The 24,677-nt window shown below is 37.8% G+C and overlaps 1 protein-coding gene and 1 long non-coding RNA gene across 2 annotated transcripts in view; one reads left to right on the forward strand and one right to left on the reverse strand.

Moving 5' to 3' along the window:
* LOC120532718 overlaps positions 1-1,819 on the forward strand; it is a 74,203-nt gene extending 72,384 nt beyond the window's left edge. The window contains exon 3 of the long non-coding RNA XR_005634349.1: positions 1,314-1,819. This is a non-coding gene — a long non-coding RNA (uncharacterized LOC120532718). The remainder of the gene's footprint in view (positions 1-1,313) is intronic.
* The window catches only part of megf10 (multiple EGF-like-domains 10), a 214,789-nt gene that overhangs the window by 50,353 nt on the left and 139,759 nt on the right, over positions 1-24,677 (reverse strand). The gene's annotated exons all lie outside the window — the stretch shown is intronic.

Consider the following 24,677-nt stretch of genomic DNA (forward strand, 5'->3'; position numbering starts at 1 on the left):
TTAGCAAACAGACTCTCAATTATTTACAGCCCATTGCAGTTTGCAGACTGGCTACACTCCATAATGATGACTATTGCCATGAATTATATTTTTCCATACAGCTGCTTCTCCACTAGAAACATTGACAATGAATTAAAATAAAACCAAATTAAAAAAAAAGAATCAAGGTTACATTTGTATGCATTACTCACTTTTAAATGTAAGTTATACATGAAAAAAATGTAATTAATGAAAAGAAATTAATTAAATCAGTAACTACTAAGAAATACTAGAAACAGTGTATATAATGAACCTAATAAAACATTCTCAGACTTCCTAAATCAAAACCAATGTCGCCGGGGGGCTGGAGTCTATAAGAATAGCACCAGGTGTAAGGCAGAAGCCAGCCCTGAATGGGCCATCACTCCAACACAGAGATCCCTTGCACACACTTTCAACTGAGGCTCAAAATTAGTGTCTCCCATTAATCTAAGTAGCAAATATTTGGGAATGTGAGAGGAGAAGCACAGTGCTCGGAGAAAAACAGAACATACCAACAAATTTTATTGGGTTGTGGAGTCAGTAAGTATTAAGTGTTCACATTAGGAACTAACTGATCATGCCATAGAAATGGAACTAAACACCTATGGCCCACCAAGCTGGCATCGCCAGCTTAACCTGACAAAGACAAGTGTGGGACATAAGTTCATGGCACACAGGTTTTATTTTTTTCCCTGTTCCCCACAGGTATAACACAGTCCCAGCACAGCACAGCACAACACAATACAACAAGTCTCTTCACTCTTTTCTTTCTCCTCCTTTACTCCTCAGGTCAAGCTTCGTCACTCCTCCTCCCTACTCTGACTCCCCGAGTAGTGGCTGCTGCCTCCTTTTATAACGCTCCCCAGGTCCTTCCAGCGTGGAGGTGTCCCGGAAGTCAGGAAGCATAGCACTTCAGTTAGTGAAAAATAGAGAAGCCACCTACTACTTTTGTTCTTTTATTTCATTGAGGCAACTCTGATGTAACATTTGACATGGATAAATCAGTTCATATACTAATTCATATACAAAAAATCTTAAAATGACTTTGTCAGAGCAGTCCGATTATCCCAGAGCTTATTGGCGTATAGTGTAGACGTTGTTCTATTACCTTTTTCAGAGGGTTTAGCTATGTTTAAAAAAAGGCAGTCACTTCACTTCATATAACGCATACAGGAATTGTCATGCATGCGCGTCACTCAGTCATTTTCCATTCTCAGCTGAGTTATGTAGTACCACTCTGAAGTGAGAGGGGGTGCTGTCACTAACCTTGTAACCTGTTTCTGTCTCCACAGCTCAGAGAAGATGCCCAGTGAGAGCAATTGATTCCATCCCATTCTGAGCCTGATCCTATAAAGTCGGATATTAATCAAGCCAACCTAGAGGACAGAGCTCCACAAGAAGCAAAGACCCGTTCATTTGAGCAATGATGTTACTAAAGGGAAGGCTACTGTCTATATTTTCAATTCCCTAGTGACATTGTTCATTTATTTTGTTTTTCTGTTGAAAGGATTAAACAGGACTACTCAATTGACTCAATCAACATTTCATCCTACCATTCATAATTCAAAACAGGGAATAAATGACTGATTTATATCACTGCCAGTGAAAATGTTTAGTGGAAGCTATAGTAATGCTGGCAGAAATAAATTCTTGGGGTGCAACATGGGGATTTAATGATTTCTGAAAGCACAATATGAATGGTCACTTAACTTATGCCCCAGAGTAAGAAATAAAGCAGTCAAAATATAATCAATGCAGTTTATTCACCTTGTCTTAAATAGTATTTTTAAATAATGTTTTTCAAATGAGCACCAGCATCTTATGTATAAACGTTTATGTGTGGAAGTACTGTATGTGTGTCTGTCTGGCCCAGAAGTGAGAGGTGGAGCCCTTACCCAGGCTAAGGAAACAGAAAACTCGTTTAGCTGGTAATAACACAAGCGGGGCCAGCACATCAGCAAAACAAAACCTCAGAAGAAAGACAAAGTCGCTTAGCCATTAAAATTGGCAATACGGTATCCCTTTTACTTTTCCTCTCACTGCTAATACACAAGCGAGGCCAGCACATCAGCAAAATGAAACCTCCAAAGAAAGACAAAGTCACTTAGCCGCTAACATCGGCAAAACGGTATCCCTTTTACTTTTCCTCCCATCGCTGATGCATAAGCGATACAAGCATGTCAGCAAATGGAATTCTCCTAGGAGAGAGTTTATATGGGTGATAAAATAAACCTCGATGAATAATTTGACACTCAAATTTAAAAAATTCAATGGTACTAACTGACATTGTGCTGAATGTTTACTGCTTATTTCAAACTTTTGTTATTTTGTGATGTTCTTACTATTCTCAGTGGTCCAAAATTGTCCTTCACACTGCCACTAAATTTAAATTTACTGACCAACTTTAGAATTGTGTTAAGAGAAGAAATTCTTTGATGGTGAAGCCTGATAAACTTAATGCAACATTTTCTGTACACTCCAGTTATAGAAGTAGATACAATATATAGCGAATTTGTGATGATGCACCAACCAGTTGTCCATGCCCACTGAAACTGCTTTTAGTAAACAGCACTCCCATGGTACTATATATACTGCACCATATTCACTCTCCTTCACAACATCCTGAAAATTGTCACATTCTTGTACCACATGCATTATTTTCATGAACTGACTGACTGACAAGCAATTTAAAACTAGTGCCTTCACCTCACAAGCTCATCTGTCATTCTTTTATCTCTCTCCTTTTCTTATTTGTGTGTTTGCTTGTCAGTCATCTCAGTTTGATTGCTTCACAGATTGTGAGAGGAGAGATGTTGCCGTAGGGAGTATTTAGATTTTTCTTCCATAGAAATGAAAGCTCTCTTCAGTCCATAAATGGCATGTTTTAAATATTATACAATAAATAGTATACTAAAGAGAGGACGGTACATCACTTGGCACTGAATTTGTGCTAGGATTAACTTGGATAATTTTGCTTCACAATAATGTGGTGATCCAACACAAACATGTTTATGACCCCATTTGGGTCACAACCCATAGTTAAAAAAACACTGCTCAACTGTATGTACTGTATAGATTTTTTATTGCTTACAAGTTTTATTGTTACTGCCACCATCTCACTCTCTCTCTATTATATATATAAGTGTATATGTATATGTATATATGTGTATATATATATATATGTATATATGTGTATAGATATATATATATATATATATATATATATATATATATATATATATATATATATATATATATATATATATATGAAGTGATAAAACGTCTGTCCATCCAACATCTGTGTTTTAATTTCATCTGGCATCAACAAGAGAGTAGGAATGTCCGATGAACACAGACAGGTGGTTGACATAAGATAGTAAGCCTTGAGGCATATGTGCATGTGTTCAGGGTCCACAACAGTGCTAAAATTTTCGATGAACAAAGGCCAAAAGATGCACAAAGAAAGAACAATGAAAGATATGAACAAAGATTCATAAATGATTTATGAGCTTGAAACAGACTTAGCATTTTACCATTAAGCCCATATGATAGTAGAGTAACGCTTTATTCATTTTGGAATATTTATATTTTATTAATTTTTCATTTATAATACTTACACACAGACTGGTGCCATTTTCTTTGTAGTATGAGTGCAGCCATAATTTTTTATCAACTGAGTCCATTACTAGTCTAACATTTGACCGATGTCACGTGTTACTTAACCTTGCTTTCTTAATTTTTTTTTACCCTAATGTTTGGCCCTTGTTTTGAGTTTTGGCTCTTGGTTTTCTCCTTCTGAATTTTTTTTTTGGTATCATACCAGTTCCTCTTTCTTTTTACTTGAGCTCTGGATTTTCCTTAAAGCATGCCTTTTGTTGCTTCACCAAAACACATTTCTCCTCCTCACAAGTTTAATCAGGCATTACAATCAGCTAGGTTTTGGTTCTATCAGCACACCAAGGTTTGTGTGGATTGCTTAACTCCATACTAAGGACTGCTGTAATACGTAAGTATAAAACATTCCATGCACAACAAAAAAATCTACTAGTAAAGAAACGTCTTCTGAGCCACAGTGATCACAGGTTTCATTTCTGACAAATGATTAAAATTCGAAATTAATTTCTATAATTACAAAAACACGTGATTTATTAGGTGGGATGGCACAGTGCGTATAATAACAATAATGTGGACTATTTCTGGAGGCTCAGCCACCATTCAGTACTGCCTGCAGCTACTACATTTTTGCTCCAGTTTATTAATTTGCCATGAAGGTTGCACCGGTTCTTTCAGTTTCTTTCAATTATGTGGTACAGGGTGTGCTTGGCTTAGAATAGCTATAAACCCCATATTTATTACCAGATTAAATAAAATTAGTCTGAAGTGTACAATTATGGTTTAGTAAAATCTCAGTATACAGTATATGCTGAATTAAAAAAAATCTTTAAAAATGTATTTTAAAAGGGTCAAGAAAGAAAGTACAGAGATAAGAGTCACAGAAAATAAATGTTGTTTGTTTGTTTGTTCTTTTTTATAAATCCACCCATAAGCATCTGGTCTTCGTTTTAAACTGTGCAATAAAAGTGTACTTATGGTAAGTGAAAGTTTAATCATAGCTTGGCAAATAGCACAAACTACTAGACATTTTCAATATGGAAACCATTAAGAAAAATGTAGCTTTTCTGATAAATGCATATCAGGAAATTTAAGCAATGGCTGCCAGATTTGCTTTGTTTGTTCAAAGCCTACAATAATGAAAGCTTACTTCCATCTAATAAAGCCATTGTCAGTAAAAAGACAATGTATAAAGTTATTGCTCAAGTTGATGAGTGGCTTTTAGTGTTTTCAGTACTACACTATTTTAAAAGTGATGAGTCAAACCAACGGATGAGAGACGTGGAAGTGGTGGAAGTTGGACCCTCACACCCAAGTGCATATGCCATGCTGAAGATGAGTCACAGGTGCTGCACATTGAAAGGAAAAATATAATATTATATTTGAAGATGGTGAAACATTTCTCTGAAGCATTATTTATTACCCTAGATTGACATCCCATGGCAATGTTTAGCAGCAAATGCAGAAACATTTCCATATTTGTCAGATTTACTGGAATATGAAAAATATATTCTTGGAGGCATCCATTTCTGCACAAAACAAGAAATCCTGCCTCTGTGGCAGTCTCCCAGAGACATCTCCAGAAATAACACTGCGGATGAAATAGGAAGATTTCCAGATATCTGGCAATGTGTCATCGACATGGCTGAGTGCTACACAGAAGAAAAATAAAATGCGGAGGTTTGTGCTTTTATACACAAATCTATAGCAGTGTTGCCTATAATTATCTAATGATCCTTGTAATTACAATCGTCTCTACCAGCAATTTTATCAGATCTTATCCTTTTTTATTGTATTTCATTCTCTTTTTTTGTTTCACTTATTCAGAGACTTATACAAGGAAGGAACTATGGTGTATCAGAGAAAATGAATTATCATCTTCGCAAACCAAGCCTTTCATTTGCACTGCTTACAGGAATTGATCAAATGAACGCACTTCAGACTCTTCAATTATTGTGACCATATAAGCCACTTATATATAGCATGCTAAAAGACTGATTTTCTTCTGAAACCATTGAAATATATTTTATCATCATATTTATTCTCTTAGCAGATGAGTTGTAACCTGAAATAATTTGCAAAATTTTTTGTATGATATGTTTTGAGTGTAGAAGTATCCTCATCCATACTTCTGCTTAGCTGAATTCACCAGGTCACCTCAGTAAGTACTTGTTGATCCTGGTCTTAATGCGTCAGTGCAATAAAAGGCACAATTTCCTTTGTTTCAATTTGATCTGTTTTGATCTCATTCATCAATATGCTGGTGTCATCTAAGACTGATAATGCAATCACCAGACAGTTCCTATTATGAAATATAAGGTCAGGATTCCTGGAACTAATAACTCTTTATAGTGAGCATTCATCAGACTCATGTGCATAACGGTCATAATGTCTTAACTTACACATTGAATTATTTTGTTATCATGCCATTTGTCAAAGGTTAAGATTTTGACTTACTTAAATTTTGCCCAGTGAAGATATTTAGACACCTTGCAGTTTTGATTGTAATGTAAATTGTAGCAGAGTATTCCCTATGACAGTAATGCCAATTAATTACAGTACACAGTTGCTATTTCATTCATTAGGGTGCTTGCCTAGTGTTACTATGTGTTCAGTGCCAGGCCATAAATTGCTTTTACAGGACTTTCAGATTGTTCTTAGCCCAATATTTTATGACCAGTTATTAGTGAAATTATAATTAATGACTGTCCTTTTAAAATTACAAAAGAAATGATTACATAATGAGAAGTTGCTTTTCAATTGCTATATCTATTATTATTATTGCTAGGGGGCTCTGCCCCCTGCTCACTTCACTTGTCAACCCGCTGGGGTGGGCTCTGGGCCCCTGCTATCTCACGGCTAAGCCTCTCGAATGGCGTTGGGCAGTCCTCCATTAGAAAATGTGATTCTATTGAAAGAGATGGTATACAGAAGAGTATGTGGGGCACAGGAGGAAGACGGTTTGGTCCTTAGTTATTATAGATAGAAAATCAGTTACTGGAGTGTTTCACTATAACTGTCTCTTTTAAATACCAATGAATAACAGAACATATAAAAAGTAGAAGTAAAAAAGTAAAACATAATAAAAAGTAAATAAAAAATTAAATTACATTAATGCCTCATCAAAAACAATATTATGAATTACTTTATCATCCAACTTAAATTCTATAAATGTTGCTTTTTTGCATTTCTGTTTGCATATTGTTCGGGACATTTTTCTCTTTCTCATTTATCAGACAATTCACTTTGTACTTGATGTGTATTATATGCAGCTGGTTTTTATTCATTTTCTTTTTTTTGACATTCATTATCAGTTCTTGCCACTCTATTTCTATTGCGTTCTAAAATGTAATGCTCTTCAATAGGTAAATTGCTTTTCTGCCTTGCCATTATAACTGACTGCATTGAAGGGCAAATTAGCAATGAGAGTTCCACGGGGTGGAACTCACAGAGGATGTGTGCAGTAGGAGTAATAATTGGGTGAGCCGTGTGGAGGGGAGTGGTCAAGGCTGAATAATGTGAACACAACGGAAAATGTTTTTAATATAACAGAAAGATCATTATATCAGGATTAAAATGAATAGGCGTTTATTTAAGTATGAAACATTTTATCTAATTTCCCCTACTCTTTTTTTAATTCTCCCTTCAATACAATTTTAATTACTGTTTTCAAATATGTGGCAGGCTATTAAAAATCACTTTAGAGAGTTATTTGCTTTATTTCCTATATTAGCTGGAAATTTTCTCTAATTTTATGGCATTACAATACATACTAATGCCAAATTGTCTACATCTGTGTATGCATTTTAATAGATGGTGCCATAGCAAACCCTACACTGAAGTTAAGTCTGTGTCTTGTGTTTTTATTAAAGACAGAAACAATAAACTGCCTCCCAGAAACAGAAAAAAGCAGAAAGAGAAGGCGAAGGTCTGAATCCAACATGGTTATGTTTCATGGGGTGCACTGTCAGCTTCTGGCAGATCTGCAAGGCGGAATGTTTGGCAATTAGGAGATGGAAAAGAAAAGGTACATTTAGTTTGGAAAATGTGTTTGGAATTTCCATGTAACCATGCATCCATCCTTATTCTAAACCCAATTCATCTCAATTAAGGATCACAGGGGTGAAAGGCTAAAAACAAACAGCATCAGGGAGAAGGCAGGGGCCATGCCCAATGCAAGTCTTTAGTGAATTTCTCTTATACGTCAGGTTCCATTGATAAAACTGAGCTAATCTAGATTAAACTTTCATTGTTATTACTGTTATTATTAGTTTTGCATGTAGATTAGCACATTTAAGTATGAATTTCTCTGTACTAGGTACACATGGCAATAAGGAACAATTATTTTTTTACCAAACAAAGGAACATGTTACATGTTTACCTAAGATGAACCCTGAATGAATAAACCATCCAACATAATTCCATGTATAATCCCTCCCTGTCTCAAGAAACTAATGCTCCTTTTTCTTTGCCACTATAATCCTTCAATCAAATATTCTGAAGAAAAAAGGATATCACTGCTTGTAAATCTGCTGCATTGAGCAGCCACTTTGTTTCATATACTTTTTTTACAATTATTCAGCAGTGGTGTGTCAAGAAACACTACTGGGGCTCCTTTATACCAACAGCAATATACCTGCATAATGCCTCACCTATTTTATGTATTTATTTATTCAAAGAGCTTCTGTAAAAAGCCAAATTTCACCCTAGGGACATATAAAGTTCTATCTATCTATCTATCTATCTATCTATCTATCTATCTATCTATCTATCTATCTATCTATCTATCTATCTATCTATCTAACTAATTTAAATCACATAAATCATATACTGTAGTTAGCAGTGTCCTCTTCACATCTGCTGTCTCTATTATATGTTCTTCAAAACTCTGCTACAAAAATCATCGCACATGCTCACAGCACTCCAGTGAACACATAACATTTGTTCTGTCCAGTCCTTAGTAGTTCCATATGGTTCTAGTATTATGTTTAAAATACTGTTGTTAATTTATAAAACATGTGACTTTTGTTGTGCCAGACTACTGTATTTCTCTTTCTGCCCAATCCAGTTTACTAATCCCAGCAATGCTGTTGTGCGCTCAAAAAATCTATGACTGAATCTGCAGTTCTATTTCAGTTAGAATTACCTTGGTATTAGATCAACTTACTCCATCCAGTCTTTTAAAAGCCAGCTTTAAAAGTTAACATTCATTAATAGAAAAAGTAAAAAGTTAACATGCATTACCCTTTCAGCTCAACCTCTCTGTTCAAGTATTTATAACATAATTATGCATCCTACTTTATGTTATTCATTCCACGTCTTTTAGCGTTGTGTATTTTATTCCTAAATGCTTGATATGTTGCTAGGTGGCAAGTGGCATATAGGATAATTCTACAGCCTTACAACTTCTTAGGACTGTATTTACAGTAAATCCTGCACAGTTGCTGTATCTGTGGAGGTTGCACATTTTTCCTCTCTCTGTTTTTGTCATTTCTCCAGATGTTTCAGTTTTCCTCCCAAATCCCTAAAGACATTTGTTTTAGGTTAACTGGTGACTCTGAATTAGTCCAGTGGAGATGTGTGTGCCCATGATGGACTGGTACCTCATCCAGAGTTGCTTTCTGTCTTGCACCCACTATTGCTCCATGTGACCGTGAAAGTGAATTAAGTATTTGCTACATGAAAGGATGAGTGGGTGGACAAGTTGCCTTAAATGACCTTGAGTTAGCAGGGCTGGTCCAATCTTAACTTATATGCTATATAACGGGACAACACTAGCCAGCTTCCCATTTGCAGAAATGTCATTAGTTTACTTTCTTGTCTAAAAAATACATGTTAGGAGTTTGTAGAAGTAATTTGTAGCTTCTTTGAGGATTCCAGCATACATTTCAACCAATGCCTTTAGTCTTTTATTTATACATTCTTTTATTTATTTATCACTCTCTACAATCTCAAAAAATCATTCATTATGACCTAAACATCCCCTATAGCTTTTACAAATGTTAGCTAATTAGATTAAATTAAATTAGATAAACTTTATTAATCCCAAGGGGAAATTCAGATGTATACAGCAGAAGAAACTTAAAAAATACAGATGCACACTTACAGTGTCAATCATACAGCCAATCAATCAATAAAGCAATTAATCAATCAATAAATAAAAATAAATATATTGTGCAGAAATTTCAAAATTAACTTAATGAATATTGTCGGGGGGAAGCATTGAATGGGGCGGCATGGTGGTGCAGTGGTAGCACTGCTGCCTCGCAGTAAGAAGACCTGGGCTCGCTTCCTGGGTCCTACCTGCATGGAGTTTGCATGTTCTCCCCGTGTCTGCGTGGGTTTCCTCCTACAGTCCAAAGACATGCAGGTTAGGTGCATTGGCGATCTGAAATTGTCCCTAGTGAGTACTTGGTGTGTCGGTGTGTGTACCCTGCCCGGGGTTTGTTTCCTGCCTTGTGCTCTGTGTTGGGTGGGATTGGCTCAAACAGAGCCAATCCCTGTCAACTCTGTACACCCCGTGACTCTGTAGTTAGGATATAGCGGGATGGATAATGAATGGATGGATGGAAGCATTGAATTGCCTGATAGCAGTGGGCAGAAAAGACCCCTAGAGGCGCTTCTTAGCAAAAGCCTGTGTATAAAAGTACTATGAGAGAGGGAGGGGATGGAGCAGATCTTTCATGATGGCAGCCAATTTTGCCACCATCCCCTTTTCCACAACAGCTTCCAGGGTGTCCAGGGTTTGCCCTGTGCTGAAGCAGAATTTCCTGATAAGTTTGTTCAGGCATTGTGTATCTTTTGAGCTCAATTTGCTTCCACAGAAGACTGCAGTGTAGAACACCACACTGGCTACTATGGACTGGCAGAACATTTCCAGCAGCTTGCAGCATACACAAAAGACCCAAGCATCCTTAACAAGTACAGCCTGCTCTGGCCCTTTTTGCACAGTACCACTTTGTTGTCAGACCAGCCTAGTTTGCTCTCTGTATGAACCCCCAGGTACTTGTAGCTGTGAACCACTTCCATGTTCTCCCCCTGAATGATGGCTGGTCCTGGTGGCTCCTCTGCCTTAAAATAAGCAATGTTCCATTTTCCACTGAATTATTTCATTACAGGTGCTTACTGTTTGCAACTCACGTATCAGGACATGGCTTACTACCATGGTCACAGGCCAGGTTTTATAGGAAAAATACCGGCATTTGCAAAGACAGATGTTACTGCATGAAAACTGCAGAACGGAAATTGTTACGGGATGACTGGCAGTTTGTCAAAAGCCGATTTTAAACATGTGTTAAACATGTTTTCCCTCATTTGTTTTAATTTATGGAGCCAGTAAATTTCAGCTCGGATCTTTTACAAATCACTAATGACTGAGAAAATTCACAAGCTGCAGCACACAGTGATTCATGCTAGATATTTTAGATCATAACACAGTAAGCCCATTTTTCAGTCAGTAACTTATTTTTAGGAGTTCTAATATCTTTTTAAGTAAGCTCTGGAAATGATGATGCACTTTTTGTTCACTGTATTCTTTGCATCAAGAGGACTGTAAGTCATTACTGGTACCCACATGTGTCTCCAGCTGGTTCAGTGCCATGCGACGAGGCGATTGTAGAGGACAATTTTTGCCCAGTAATTAAAATAATCAGTCTGGCTCCACTCGGTTTGTTTAAATGATAGCTCCAGGACAGGACTTGCACAAATAATACAACTTGTCTGTGCAGTATATGATGATAAGTTACAGACATACACAGTCCATTCAGCTTACTCTTTAGAAAACAATATATTTTGTTGAATTGAAATTGCAGCATACATGGTAAATGGATAAATGCCACCTTACACTAGATACTTTTAAAGTAGCCTAAAAAAAGTATCTTATCATGTTTAGACCTTCAGTGATTTAATAGTGTTGTTATGCATAATGATTGAGCATAAAGCTGTAGTACCTCCTGTGTGGAGTTTGAATATTCTTCCCTTGTTTATGTTGGGGTCTCTACTTTCTTCCCATATTATATTCTTTCATCTGTTGAGTCATGATTGATATATGAGAACAGGCCATTCAGCCCAACAATCTTGTCAATCTTATTCACCTAAGTTCTCCAAAATTACAACTGAGTCTAGAAGGTCCTTAAATTAGCAAAATTAGCCGTCCTCCGTGGCTTCGCCCGCGTAGAAGTGAAACAGGACAGTGAGGAAGGCCCTGCCTGGCTCCCTACTCCTGACGTCATGCTTCTCCCTCCCCTTAGCCCGCAGCCTCTTGGATTAGTGTGAATTTATCGTTCCTGCAAGCGAACTATGATTCTTAGCGTGATGAGAAAAATCAAAAAATCAACTGGAATGTTCAAGCAAATTCTAGAAAAAAGCTTGATTGTTAAGTATTTCTCTTATTCGGTAGCTAAGAAGATGTAAGATGCACCTCCAGGCTGGTGCGTGAGTGAGGAGAACCCTGCCCCCCTCCCCTTCAGCCCACTGCATCTCTCTCGGATTTGCGCAAATAAATCGTTGCTGCAAGTGAACTATGATACTTAGGGTGATGAGAGAGGTCACAAAATCTACCAGAATGTTCAAGCAAATTATAGAAATAAACCCGATCTAAATCTGTTAAGTAGTTCTCTCGTGAAAAGCAGACAGACATACATACAGACAGACGTTGAATTTTATATATATATATATATATATATATATATATATATATATATATATATATATATATATATATGTCACAGACGGCTGGGGTTCTTACCCGGCCGGGACGCCTAGAAGGTCCGGAAGGTGGCAGTAAAAGCTTCCGGGTCAGGAGGACACAACCGTCCTGGAGCAGGAGAGGACCACGGGAGAGGAGGAGAGACTTTCCAACTTGTTGGGACCCGTGGCCACCGCCAGGGGGCATCTTAAGCCTCCTAGAACCTGAGAGAACATTACTTCCGCCACACTTGTCAAGATGGCGGAGGAACCTGCCAGGGACGCCTGGAGTGCTTCCGGGGCAAAGGGTAGCACTTTCGCCACACCAGGAAGTGCTGCCGGAAGATCGTCATCAGCCACCTGGAGCACATCCGGGCAGGAATAAAAGGCGCCGCCTCCCAGCAATCTGGGAGCTAGAGTCGGGAGAGGGAGCAGGACAAGCTCCCAGGAGGAGATTGGCCAAGGACTGAGAGAAAGAAAGATTATTGGGTGATTATTGCTTTATGCATTGTGTGGTGTTTTGGGACTGTGTTTATTTAATGAATAATAAACGTGTGACTTTTATAAAGATGTTGTCTCCGACTGGTGGTGTCCGGGCAAGTCTCACAATATATAAGGGTGTTTGGAGGCATATAATTTACCTCTTTGTCATTTGGGCACACTGAATTAAATGTTCAGGCCATTGATCAAAATGTATTGTATAACCACATGAAGTACATTGTTGTTCCAGACACAGCATCAACATGGTTATAGAAAGAGAGCAAGATTTCACTAGAGGGTCAGTTCCATAATATGAAAGAGGACATTGCACAAGTCTTACAGTAAGGACATATACATAAAAACATCAGATGACATTCTTTTTCACAGCTGAAGCATTTTAACATGCTTCCACCCACACATCCATTTAACCTCCCTGTTTGTCCATACAAGGCCACAAGAAGGAACAATGAACAAAAGCATGCAACAACAATAGCAATTACATTTTTCCAAACCGCTTTGTCATTTGTGGCTATAGTCCTGTTTCTTCACCACATGTAACGTCTTTCCTTTCTCTGTTCTTTCTTTAATAACCGCATTCACTGGCTAATTATATGTTGACACCCTAAAGTTTGTTCTCTTGTCTTGACTAAGCAAAATATTACTATTCCTTCTCTCGGACTGTGCATTAAACAGACTTTTAGATCAGTATATAATACATAAAAACACATATCGGTATATGTGCATATATTCACATATTGGTAAGGACTCTTTGTGCATCCTTGAGTATAATTGCATCCTTTTTTCCATTTGCCTGGTAAAGTTGCAATCCACATTCAGAATGTGGCTTACAGTGCTCTTGTGGCTATATAAAGTGCTTATCCTCTTAGTCTTTTGTACATTTTCTGCGTCAGTATGCTTAATTTTAATGTATTGGAACCAAATATTTGCCACTGACCAACAAAATGTTATAATATTAAAGTGAAAAAACATTTCTACAAATTGTCCAATTTGTGAAAAGGTACAGTAGTCACTTTACTAAGACACACCCAAAAAGGACCAAAATGCTTTAGTATGTTTTTCATAATTCAAGACACAACACAAAATACAGTTGGACTATGATTTATAAAATGCATGCTATAATATAAATACTGTCTGCTGATTAGATTTCTTTTAGGATAAAAGACTTTTCACATTCCCCTCCTACAACAGCTCCAAATGGCTAAATTCTAAAGCTGGCATTGGTCTACATGAACTTTTCTTTTTAATGTCTGTAACTCCTTCCCGACTTCTGACCATGTGAGTTTCTTTCTCGTCTGCCCAGACGTGCCATCGACTATTTTGTATCCCAGTGGGTGTGGTTAAAAAAGAAATCTGTGGTTTGCTGCAGGCTGCCTTGAAGTGTGGCTTTGAAAGGCTGTTATTAACTCATAAAAATGCACTTGTGTTGCTATTTCTGTTAGTTTGTCGGCTGCCTAAATATACGGTTCTGTCTGATAATATTCTTAATTACCATCTGAGAGGCTCTTCTCATGGAGTGATGATGCACATCCGGGTCTGAAAAAAATATGTGGGTTCTTTTTGAATTCTTTTAAATGGAAAGCAGGTGTGAACTAATACAAAGTGGGGGTTTACATCTGAAATTTGCAAATAGAGCTGCTTGCCAATTGTGTAGAGGAAAGATTTAATTGAAGCCGTCTCTCATGACTGTCCTTTACTTGAACTGTTACTTTAAAAAGTGACATTATTTAGAGGGATATTCTAGTGTCTCTTCTTTATCCCGCTATGGGTAACAGAACAACCTTGCTTGACCCTGGCGTCAAGTCATCTGTACTATGTGAATAAACTAGAACTCCCATAAACAGACAGTGCATGTGAAGTCCACAAAACAGACACTAGACCAAGCAATCAAGCCCAAAAAAACATAACATGCTGCCAAATTCAAAATGCATGATGTTTTGGGTAAAATAAAAAAAACTATATATGCAACACATCAGATGAGAAATAAAATAACAAAAATAAAACTGTCATTTCACTTAAACCGGCTACCAACTTAGCAAAACTGCCAAAAGACACACATTTGCCAGTCTGCCTGTTTCTCTAAGTGTTTGTGAAGCCCTAGTGATTCATCCCCAAAGCTTCACTTCACATGATGAAAATCAAGCAAAAAAACCACAAGCCCCGAAGAATGTATCCACTTGCACATGCTGGATTTAGTCCACAGTCTGGTGGTAAAGCGTCACCACCCTGCAAATAACTTCTGAAAACTTTCCATTTACTTGACCGACTTTCTCAATGAACTGTTTGTTTGACTAAATAAAAAAATGCAGATTGAAATTAGGAAATGTTGAAAAGTTTTGCAGTTAATTAATTATAACTAAAGAAGTATAAATTAGTTACTTCCCCACTGCCTATCAAAATACAGTATCATAAAATGGACATGTCAAATATTTTATTGGTATGCTGGGATAATAGGATTAAGGATCAGCATTCAAACAGACAGAGTGGCACGGACCTCCTCAAATTTAAAGTGAATATTGAATTATTCATGTATCATTTTTTCCAGGCCTGCTTGTGGGAAGCTGGAACCAATACCAACAAGACTGGACACAAGACAATACCAGGGCTGCCACTCATGCATACTTCCATAAACTTCCACACCCAGCAAATCAACAGTCACTAATCAATCTAACCTGCACAAGGCTGGGATATGGAACGAAAACCCGATTACCAGGGCAAAAGAGCTATACACACAGTAGACAAGGACAACATGCAGCTCCTCACAGACAGTGACTATTCTGGAATATCATCAAGCAGTGAGAGAGAAGTACCAATTACTGCATCTCTCTGCCACTTCGTATTACATTCTGGTGCCCACCTAACCCAGTTGAGGGTCAAGGGGGAAAAGCCTATCATGAGAACAAGTCAGGAAATTGCTCTGGAGAAGACTCAGCAGGCTCAGGTTGAAATTGCCAATCAAATTAAAAAGGACATCTTTAGAAACTTGGGGGAAATGTCCCTGCAGACATTCAAATTCTCCACATGCAACATCCAGACATGGAATTTGAACCCATGATACAAGAGTTGGTAGCACCACCCACAGTGCAACCATTGTATTATAATATTAAAATAGTATTGTGACGATCCGGGTAAATAAGAACAGGAGCACACGCAGCTATCAGGGTATCTCTGATTTTATTTTGTTTACTCTGTCTTATACAAAAATGAAGCATTCTCGTTGACTCCACAATCCTGGGGATCCTTCACCCAGCACGCCTCCAAAAAACCAAAAAAAAATCCCCTCCGAGGTGTGTCCGCCCCTTACAATTAGAAATTTCCCCTTCCAGACCTCCTGTTCCCTCAGACAAGGTTAGAAAGCACTGCCTGCACGTTACAGTATTAATAAAAAGAGATCTGTTACAAATAATCACTTTTGGATGCCCTAGAAAGTATATCTGGGGAAAACTGCTGTGAAGAACTGCTGTGGCGGTATGCTTAGAGCTTCTTCTTGTTTGCTTCTACATTTCCAAGCCCCATATAGCATTTAAAGAAATAAACATCCCCCCCAGGTGGGCTTTCCTTCTCAATATCCGGTAGAAAACAGTGAATAATGATTGGATTGCCAGAGAGACAGACGGACGGAGTTTACAGCGCATCCGGAAAGTATTCGCAGCGCATCACTTTTCCCACATTTTGTTATGTTACAGCCTTATTCCAAAATGGATTAAATTCATTTTTTTCCTCAGAATTCTACACACAACACCCCATAATGACAATGTGAAAAACGTTTACTTGAGATTTTTGCAAATTTATTAAAAATAAAAAAAAATTGAGAAAGCACATGTACATAAGTATTCACCTCGTGGTACCTCGGTATACGTCCTTAATCTGTTCAAGATCCTTTGACTTATACCAAACAGGACATATACCAAACAAATTTTTCCCATAAGAAATAAAGGGAAAATGACTAATCCGTTCCCATGAAAAAAAATCCTATTGTTATTTGCATATTATACTTTGATGGGGTTGTATAAAATAATTTAAACACTGCTTAATACTAAAATACATAAATACAAAAGCAATTAGATGAAATAAATGAAAATTTAACCTCACTTTACTTTTTAATAACGTCTTTGTTGTTCACAATCGTAGATACCGTCGTTCTTGGCAAACGGTATGCAGCAGCCAGGTCCCAGCTATGCCTGCCACCTTCATACTTTTCAACAATCAATTCAAATTTACGCGAAAAACACAAAATCACATGAAAATTCACAGAGAGTTATAGCATGTACTGACTAACGTATTCCAAACAAAGGTTATATTCCAAACAACATTTTTTGCATCCAAACAGGACGTATACCAAGTTGGACTTATTCCAAAGCAGATGTATACCGAGGTACCACTGTATATATATATTTAGAGAGTCACACATGCATGCCTGGGAAACAAGTTCAGGGCTTGTGAGCTTATAATTCCACCCTAAGTCAAGGGTTGATGCTGTCTTGTAATGCTTCTCTGCTCCTTCTCCCTGCAGATCCTGAAACTAACATATCACCGGCACATGACATCACTTCTGATTCAGGGGCTCCAAAACCCATCCCTTCCGCCTCACCAACTTCATAAATGGAGCTGCTCACCATCTTTTTCTAGTCTGATTGGTATTGGTTTATTATTTTCACACCAGAATATATGGAGTTTGCCATCACAAAAGGAATGTGATGTGCTTATGTTGTTGAAAAGTGAATTTCACAAATGGAAAAGTTTGTTTCCTTATTTTAATATATTTTTTATGCATGGAATACACATTACCTGGAGTATTCACACATTTTGTGTGTAATTTCTCAAACAAAAAGATGATTACTTGACTTTATGTTAACATTTATTACAGGGATTTATTCAAATGACACATAATGATTTCACTTTATAATTGAAAAAAATAACCTACAATGATTTGTGTTCAGTTGTTTTTGGTGTATTCAGTTTTACATTATACAATTTGTTTTTATTTTGATCAGTTACATCATGACAGTGTTTTTCAGTAAAAGTAAGTAATCTTTATCCAAGTCAAGTGCCTACTAACTGAATGTGAAAAGTCATTCAAAAAAACATTTAAAACTACAGACATTTAATGTACCTAGACTGGGCAGACAGAACAAATAGGAGTAAATGACACAAACTCTTACACATTAATTATTTTAACTGTTCTACTGCAGATTTGACTTAAACATTTTTTTTGGTTGTTCTTATTTCCCCATTCTTCCTTGAGATGACCTTGTTTTGGATTTAAAGAGAATCAATAGGCTCGCCTGTAGGCCATGGGGTAAACCTTTACTCCATGTGCAGTAACAAAGCACAAAAACTAAATCTAGGTTATTCCTGCAGACTTCTAATTAAATTTAGACTGTGAACCACAATATATCATTACAAGCTTCATTTGATATATTTAATTAGAGCGAACAAATCAATGGTGTTAGTAAATAGTATTCCTGGCATCCCCTCTTTCAACATACAGTATGATGAATAATGTTGAATTATGTTTTTAGTTTTGTCACTTTAAGCGTATTACTCTTCTTGTTTTATTCACTTTGCACTATTTTTATTTTCTGTTTTTTGGTAGCTTTTGATTAAAATGATAATAAAATGTAAAATGTATTATGTATTGAAGGTTTTTCTGAAAATTCTAAATGTAATATGACTTTAAAATACATTATAATAAATTTTAGAAAGTACATAGAAAAATCGCATGATGTTAATTTTGAAATGCTCATTAGACTGAAGGGGGGCATCATTGGTGAATTTATGGACACTGCTGAGATCCTTCCTTTCTGTTCAAGTATGATAAAGCATGACCAAGGAAATGTTTGCGACAGATACAATGATTCTCTCTCACAAGTGGTTCAAATTATATTTTACTAGTAAAGACATTTTTTTAATATGTCCTTATGAGAAAAAAAAAATTTGGATGTGAACATCACTATGCGGGCAGCACGGTGGCGCAGTAGGTAGCGCTGTTGCCTCGCAGTTAGGACACCCGGGTTAGCTTCCCAGGTCCTCCCTGCATGGAGTTTGCATGTTCTTCCCGTGTCTGCGTGGGTTTCCTCCGGGTGCTCCAGTTTCCTCCCACAGTCCAAAGACATGCAGGTTAGGTGCATTGGCAATTCTAAATTGTCCCTAGTGTCTGCTCGGTGTATGTGTGTGTGCGCCCTGCAGTGGGCTGGCGCCCTGCCCTGGGTTTGTTTCCTGCCTTGCGCACTGTACTGGCTGGGATTGGCTCCAGCAGACCCCCGTGACCCTGTAGATAGGATATAGCGGAATGGATGAATGGATGGACATCCCTTGGCTTTGTGCCCTAGGAACAAAGTTACCCAAACTATTCTATAACATTTTGGTAATTATTTATGACTCTGATGATGATCTTTCTGATCATAAAATTGGTCATTACGATAACAAATAACAAGAAGAATTCATAATTAATTGTATAATTATGGTATTTAAGGGTTCCTCTAGAGTGCATGTTTCTCTTGCATTATTTGTCTCAAAAACTAATTAGCACATTGTCACCTCATAGCAGGCTTTAAGTTTTGAGTTTGGAATTTTTCCGTCCAGCTGTTTTAGCTCTAGACCACTCTCAAGATACTGTGACATACAGATGCACACTTGAGTGAAGACACACACCCATCATAGAGATATCGATGCTTTCGGTATCAGGAGACTCCAAAACATCGAGATCCATCGAAAACTGGAGATCAAAATTTTTGAGAAATCTAAAGCTATCGCTCCTCCCCCATAGATGATAGGTTATGGTGGGGGAGGGTGCAAAGCATAAAACGATTTGATTTTCTTGGAAGCAATGTTTTTTGGATTCTCCAACCAGGAAAAATGTGTAGACTGAAATGTGATCGGTGTCACTCTATTGGAACATTTCTGGCAGTGTCATTTAAGGAACTTATGCATCCTAATCCAGAGTGTCACCTAAAATATATCCAGTTCCAAATTTGTTACATGAGATGAATTTTTATTGCCGTTGTTCATGAATGATCTACAAAGGGTGTCTTACATTTCACTGTCTGCTTTATACAGCCTGATATAACAAGAACACAGGGCAACAGTGAAGTAGTAACACAAATCAAATGTCTATTTCTTTTCCACATCCAGGAATTAGCCAACCCAGAAAAAAATCTATGAGACTGGTTCACATTAGCCCAACACCTTGCTGCTTTGCTCTACCACAGTATAAAGCATCAGTGACCAGATGACAACAGATAATTGATTTCATAGCTGACAGCCACACCGGTGCTGATCCTATGTAGCTCTTTCATTGTGACACTATTGCAATAGTTTTGTATCATTACATTGGGATTTTCCAACTTGTGATTGTAAACATCGTCTGTCTCTTTGTCTGTTCTTTTCACATGTGTTTCAAGTCTCTTTAGTCTGTTTAGATACTGCATGTGGGGATTTCTGTAACATGAATAGCAAAACCCAGCTTATTACTGCAAAAAATGCCTATACAAAACCTAAAAAAAAACACATTTTTGGAGTAAGCAAAATGTACTTTACTTAAAATAAGCTATCTATATATATATAAAATTCTTTTTGCGTTTGAAACGGAAATTACATATGACCACAACAGTCAGGTTACACAGAGAAAGTGAGACAGAAGCAGATCAAGAGAGAAGGCTTGCAGGCTCACTGATCAACGTTTACGACAATCATAATTGAGGGCCTCACAAACACCCAAACAACGTGCTGAACAGAATTGAATTCGACAGATGCAGTATTCACAGGCTACCACATCACCCAGGCATCAGGATCTGTATATGGAGGGATTCAATTATAACATTGAAAAAGATTATTGCCTACATCCAAAAGTTACAATAGAAGAAATGGACATTGTGTGAGTACTGCCAAGCACAGGATTAAATTTGAATCACGTGGGATGTGTTGTTCCGACGGCATTAATGATGTTGCCTCATGAGAGCCACAAATTTTTCCCTTCCACTCAGTGTGCGAAGCCACTGGGTAATCTGCTAGTATTATATAATAATATAATATTTAAAATATATATATATATATATTAAATACAAATATCTTGGGTCAAAGAATCTTAAAATAAGGAAAACAAGATTTAATGGCTTGGTATAAAAAGTTTTCACTTGAGTGAAGATACAATTTTGGCTTTTTGCATATTTTCTCTAATAGTAAGCATTATCACTAAATGACTCAATTTTACTGATAAATCCCGGAATTCTTTTTTGATAACCCTGTGTGTGATCTTTTTGGCCAACACTCTGCAAGGAGACAGCAATGTGCCCCCCTCCTCAACACACAGAACAGCTGTTTTGTTTTTGACTATAGAATTAGTGATGTCATCCAGGCTTTTTGTACCAGGCTCGCATGTACCACTTTCAGAGATACAGTTTGTTGTTTTTAATGATAATAGTGAGTACCAACCATTGCTAATCCAATAATACTTTATATGAGCTATCAGGCCATCACTTCTTATACCCCAAAGTGAAAAAACTTCTTTTTATTTACTCCAGTATGTTTTGCCCAGAAAAACCCTTAGATTTTAGGTGGTTATCGTTGCTTATTTTTTAATGCATTTCACACATTTTCACCTGTTGTACCTGGTTTATTTATTTAGTTAAAAAAACTTTATTTTCAAAAAATAAATTTATTAAATTGCTTGAAAATCCAACTGATCTTTACCCATACTTTTTTATTTTAGGCTTGCTAGAAATCACATTCTAGGGCAGGACACATGCATAATGAGATGCCACACAACTGCATAGCACACTCAAAAAAAACCCAATACTGGCTCACCCAGACACACCAGGCCAGCTTAGAGTCACCAATGTACCTGAAATGCACATCACTCTGGCACAGGTACAAACTTACATGGACACAGGGAGATCAACTGTGAATTACACAAAGTAGCAGTTAGCCACAGCACCTCCCACAGTGGCATTAGTGCCAAAATAGGAACTGAATGTGCATTTGATTGGAAAGAACATGTTACTGTTGATGTTTGACTTTTCTGGGGTGGATCCATGCTGTCATTTCCACCCTATAAACAAATGTCACCACTTCCCTCTATGCATCATTGAAACATCTGGAGATGCCTGTCTGTGGTTCATACTGACAATACTAAATTTGAGCTCAAACCACATAATATATATTTAAATTCAAAACGGTAGTGCATGACTAACAATAGGTCATACATTTAAAACAACCCAAAACACAAACTTAAGTGTCATGTCTTCCCTCATATGAGTGGCTGTCATTTCACCCTACACATCACAGGGTCATAACTTACAGAATAAAGGTAGCATTGTAAAAGCCCACTTGAAAATCATATATGAAGATCTTATGGTATCAAATGAGGTTTCCCTTACTATTTTAGAATTTGTAGTGTGAAACCTTTGCAACAGAAATTAGAATACAGAAAATGCATCCAGGTTTAAATTTTGCACAGGAAAAGTAAAAGCCAGTCTCCTGTTGCAATGGTTAGGTCTCTTCTATGTCTGGTCTTTAGTGGAATGAGATCTCAAGAGAAAACTTGATTTTGGCAACAGTAAAGTATATATGTAGATACAGTAAATAAAAATACAAACTGGTAGGTTTGTCAGGTGGTAAAGCAGTAGTAAAGGCTGAGTGAGCATCAAATGGTCAGAGGATAACCTCTATAGAACCCTTGGAGGTCTATAGCTGGGGTTTTGTTTGTTTTGATTTATAGCTAGGGGTTGGTTGTTCTCCTCTCTTGCTAAATGAATCTTAGCCTAGAGAGGTCTATTAATTTTTTACATCTAAGATGTCTCACATAAAGGTTTTCCAATGCTAGGCCTAACCTAGTGTTTATATAAACACAAGGAATTTCAGTCTCTGTATTATATCTTGCCTGAAGAAGAGGCCTGAGTTGCCTCGAAAGCTAGCATATTGTAATCTTTTTAGTTAGCCAATAAAAGGTGTCATTTTGCTTGACTTTTCATTACATCCATAATGGCTTAACACAGTACAACACCCTAGGTTTCCAGAAACAAAGAGCTATGAGAAGTACAGAGATAAACTGGCAGGGCCCCCCAATCATCTCTTTTAATAAGGGCACAGCAATGTCATCCCTGTTAGCAGTGCTGGCATCTACTAAGGAAATCAACCAGAATATAATTCTGTAAATATGTGACTATAAGCAGTGCAGTGCAGTAACGTGCCAAAGGCCTGCATGAGAACACTTTAGCCCAAAGGGTTCAGATCTTTCTAAAACATTCTCTACCATCGTGAGGAATCCCACAGCAATCCACATGAATGTTGCTCCGTGCCAATTGAGATTCACAAGGCAGGTTGGGATGAATGAATGCAGAACAATAGTACTGGAATACTGTGATGATGCAGGTTCGCTGCATGCTCTCATCGTCCATCTGGGAGCCCTTGAACCCTGCAACGTCGGTAATGTTACCGATGAGCACGGCAATGAGGCACAACAAATAGAGCAGGGGGATGGTGCAAAAGTGCAAAGTGCTTTTATTTAAAAAAAACAACAAACAACCAACAGCAATGTCCAAATAAATAGTGCAGTGCCTTCCCAAAATCTTCAATAAAAAAACAATCCTTTAAAACGAGTTTAAAACAAGGCTGGGAGCAGTCCCTTAAAAATAATCCACAAAGCCCGGTGTTTTTTACCTTGCAGCTCCCCTGCTTCTCCCATCTGGGCCCCGCAACAGGAGAGTCGCTCTTCTGCAGCAGCTGGCCTTCTCTCCACTCATATGGTCTGGAGGCCTCCCGATCCCTGGCTTCGGTCACGCACTATCCAGACCGAGACTTGGCTTTCAGCCAATGGTCAGGACGCTCACGTTGGGGCTTCTCCTACCAAGTCTCCCGACTCCCGCTGTCTTCTATGGCGAGCTGCCCTCCTGCTGTTCACTCCCGCTCCTCAGTATGCTCAGCGGGAGTGACCACTACCAACTGCCCTCGGTGTTGGCCAAACACCCCTGCTAGGGCTCACTGTCCTGTGAACCTGCGCGCTCACTCGGTCACACTGGCACTCTCTCCACACTACTTCCTGCTTTCTTCCACACTCCTGCAATCTCCGTTTTCTTTTCTTTCCTCCCTTAGCTGCCTCGCTCTTCTATTTATGAAGAGAACATGGCAGCTGTGGCAAATCAGCAGCCCCGAGAACAATCACGGATGCGGATGATTTATCACCTGTGCACTTAGGTGAGAAACGCCCACATCACGAATCATCCCGGGAACTGCTTCAGCCACACAACCACCACACCCCCTCGCTAAGTCGCGAGTGCTGTGATTATTTATTTAAAACTGGCCTTCCTGAAAGGAGCTGTGGGACCCGCAACACCACAACTACACCTAGATATGGAATCGATAGCCCCAGGTTTTCAATGTTTTCTGGATGTTTATGGCAATGTCTACAATATTTGAACAGTGAAGGATTAAAAAGACTCAGTGGGATAGTTATAGCTTGTTGTTTTTATTTGTTTTGTTTTAATTACTTTAATGACTCATATCTTCATTCTTCCCTTAAGTGTCAAGTGATCATTTTAAAAATTTGGTCTACCATTTTACATTTTATCTGATTACAGCAAACTACACTGTAATTGAATAGTATTACTGCATAATTACTGTGTAACAAATCTAAAGAAAAGTACACTATGAGAACTGCAATCAGAGAAAGAAATGTTACAGAGTAATTATGCAATAATCTTGTATATAAATGTCTACATGTGGGAGTGTGTGTGTCTGTCTGGCCCGAAAGTGAGAGGTGGAGTCGGGGTAATGGCTCCACCTCCGAGAATAGGCAAGTGAGGCCAGCACAACGGCACAATAAAACCTCTGAAGAGAGTCACTGACTTAGCCGCTAATACAGA

The sequence above is a fragment of the Polypterus senegalus genome, chromosome 7 (assembly GCF_016835505.1).
Source record: "Polypterus senegalus isolate Bchr_013 chromosome 7, ASM1683550v1, whole genome shotgun sequence".
In the NCBI taxonomy this organism is placed as follows: domain Eukaryota; kingdom Metazoa; phylum Chordata; class Cladistia; order Polypteriformes; family Polypteridae; genus Polypterus; species Polypterus senegalus.